This window comes from Apaloderma vittatum, unplaced genomic scaffold (genome assembly GCF_000703405.1).
Source record: "Apaloderma vittatum isolate BGI_N311 unplaced genomic scaffold, ASM70340v1 scaffold17843, whole genome shotgun sequence".
NCBI lineage: Eukaryota > Metazoa > Chordata > Aves > Trogoniformes > Trogonidae > Apaloderma > Apaloderma vittatum.
The window spans coordinates 19518-23066 of record NW_009707706.1 but is presented as its reverse complement, the minus strand read 5'-3'; positions in this window follow the sequence as shown (position 1 = coordinate 23066).

The window sequence follows — 3549 nt, the reverse complement described above, 5'->3', positions numbered from 1 at the left end:
AATCAATTTAATATTCCAGAACTCTTAATTTTTAGACAGCAGCTCATCCCGCACTAATTAGTGTAAATGGGAGGGTGGGTAGGGGCGGGGAGGGGGGGGGAAGCAGAGTTTAAACAGATGTACTTTACAGGATATAATGATTCATTCTGAGGCACAATCATCTTTTCAAATACTTATTACCAGCTACTATTCAAGGACTGTCTGTTTTCAGGGTTGTACTCATCACAGGTCAGATCCAAAAACTATTGAGGGCATTGCAAAGACTTAAATGCCTTTGATATGGGACATAGCTGACACATTAAGAAATAAATCTAATTAAATTCCCTATTATGTGGATTCGTATATGTGACTACAGGTCTATGAAATGTTCTGGGAGGCGGATGTGATATCGGTTCAAACCCAGCTGTCTTCTGTGATTGATGATCAAGCATTAGTTAAGTTTCTGCTTAAAATGAAGCAAGATTTCCAAAAAACAATCCGTGATTTTGGCTACCTTGTCCACCCTGAGAGCTGTTCCAGCAGCCAGTGTGGCAGAAGGTACTGAAGACCCATCTCTTGCACACAAGGACATGGTTATATTCAATATTGACTTTTCCGACACGAACTCACCTAAAATCCTCGGATTATTTTTTAAGAATTTAACTATACTGTAGCAATCTCTTAAATTCCTTACCTATGCTTCACATGAGGTTTTTGTAGACACTAGCAAAAGGCTCTGTAAGGCAAACCCCCCAGAATCTTCAGAATACAGCTGCTGTGTAAACATTTACTGATTTCAGAGCAGAAATCCAGATCTTCTTCAGTCATCATCTTGCTATTTCTGCCTTTTCAGCAGCCTGTATTGCATGCAATACTAAAAAACTCAAACCCTGATCAAGCCTGTTTTTACAAATTAGAGCACGGGTGATGTCGCACACTTTGGGTATCTCAAACACTTCTAGGGCGTCAAAAACCAGAAGCGATTCTATATAGAAGTGGCAGAAATTTTGTCTCTTTTGTTCCATTCATTATTAATGGGTATTCTTGGAGGGATCAGACTCTGAATCCACTTAGTCCAGCTTGCTGTCTCCAAAGACAGCAAGAGACGAACAGAAGAGAAAGTGAGAGCCAGAGGTCACGGGTGTAATGCCTCATCACATAACTCTCCTCATAATTTTCAATAAAAGGACAAAGACTAACGCCATCTCTAAGATAAGTTGCTGTCCCACGGCTGCAAAACATCACACCACAAAGTGAGCGACCTCCCAAAGTGGAAACTCCACATCCAGAGCCTGCATTGGTTTTTTTTGGGGGGGCAGCTGGGCCCAGAACAACCTTTGGCAAACGCAAGATAACGTGCACAAGCTGGTCTTTCTTCCAGTTTCATCTGCAGGGATAATTAATGAATCTGACAAGCACCAGACGCTCTCTTTTTGCATCGCCTTTGAATGATTTGCCACACAGAGGGTACATCACTGCCTGAACACCTCGCCTACCACCGCGGTGAATATTTATACGGATTTGTCACCATGAGCTAGCATGATTTCGCAGTAATCATTAATCTGCTATCTAGTGTTTAATTGCTCTTATCTGCTGCTGCAGAGAAAAGGAGCAGTTCATTAGGCAGAAGCAGTTCACTGGCAACATCTCTCCTCTAATTCTGGCCCGGAGCCGAGGGGCGTTGGACCCTCCTTCCCTCCCTCCTACGGCTGTAGGGTTCCATGGTCCTTGGATCACCTGTGCTGGAAATCTGCCTGACTCCAGGGGTGTCCGTGCGGTGTCCCCCATGCCGGGGGCTGCTGGCAGGGAGCAGGGGGAAGGCAAGTTTGACAGCGACCCTGCTCCTCCGCAGCGCTCCAGCCAAGTGCTCGGCGACCAGGCAGCACAACGTTTCAGCCAAGCCTTGCCTTTGCCCAAGCCCACCAGCCTTGTCCCATCCTCCCCTTTTCTCCCCATGTCCCCTGTCCCACAGCCCTCTCTGCGCAGGGCTGCCCGGCCCTGGACACCGCCTGGATGCTTCCCCGCAGCCTTGCGATGCATCACCCTGACACTCGTTTTCCCCGAGGGCTTGGCTTACGGCAAAAAAACCCCCCCAAAACATGAGGGGTAGTTAATGCGACTGGCTGCCAGCGCTCGTTCTTCATGCTAAGAATGTGAACTATGTGCCTGCCAAAACCAACAAATACCATATACACAGATACAACTTAGCCATCAGATAAGAAAAAACCCAGCAGCCTCCTGGTGAGAGATGTGAATACAGCTCTTCTGGAACAGAAGGAGCAGAAAACTTAATATCTACATAACTGAGTTTTCTCTGCCGTGCGCTCCAAATGACACCTTTTGCTCAGAGGCCCTTAGGCGCAAAGAATCAGGGTAGCTGGGATGTGTAAAATAATATGTTTAGTTTTGGGGTAATAATGTGTCTTTCAAATGAGAATGGCCTGTTGCTGCAAGCTTCAAAGAAGCCCAAATAGGTATTTTATGATGCAAAGGATAAATCTGTCAGTAAAGATACTCGTAAGTCAAGTAAATACAGCTGTTCTCTTACTTGAAGAGCTAGATATTACTATTTTGGGGAGAATTCTGTCCTCTCTTAGAAGAGAGTGAAGAAAAAGGGAAAAACCAGAAGAGTAAAAAGGTGGGCAGTTTTCTGCAGAGGCAAGCTGCAACCAGACACACATTGACTAGGGACGGGCTCTGGTGCCAGCACTTCAGCACCAGCGGGGCGAGGTGGGAGAGAAGGACATACAAGCTGCCACCCCCTGAAAAAACAGCCCGTTTGCTCCATCTGAGCATCAGCCTGTCTTTCAGATCCGCTCCTTTGCAAATTGCTACTTTCTCTGGTCTGTGGCAAACCAGGAAACACGGGCATGGTATGAGAGTCACGCATATGCATGTAACATGCAACAGAAAGAAAGAATGTTGGGGAAGAAAGGGACATTTTAACACTGGCTTAGCTGAGCAGCAGTCAGACAGTAGCCAGGAAGCATAGACTGGCCTAGGCTGGAAGGGACCTCAGAGATCATTTGAATCCAGCCTCCCTGTCGCCAGGGATGCCACCTCTCGACTAGATCAGGCAACACATGGGGACCGAACAGGAATCGAACCTGTGACCTTGGTGTTGTTAGGGCCACGCTCAACTGACTGAGCTAAGCGGAAGGCCATGCAGGCATAAATACAGACATGAACAGGTAGGGCTGCAGGAGTCCTTGACTTACCAAAGGCAGCAAGGAAAGAGAGATCCATATATCCCTCATTTTAAATGCTTTGAAGTTTAGATAATAAAAAAGCAAACCTGGTCTCTTCTGTAGATGTTGCTTCAGAATTCCAGGGCTCTTGCATTATTATGGGTTGGAAGTAAAAGACTTTCAAAACTCATCATGAAGGGACTGAACTCTGCTACTTCAAGTGGAGGGATGTACTACAAAAAGCTGCAGAAAAACCTTCCTGTTCAATACCAGACTGCAAGATCAGCTATAAAACCGCAGGATCAAAGGTCTGTCTAGCTCAGCAGCCTGCCCCTGGCACTGACCGACAAGCGCTGCTGAAGGCAGGGTGGCAGGGCAGGGC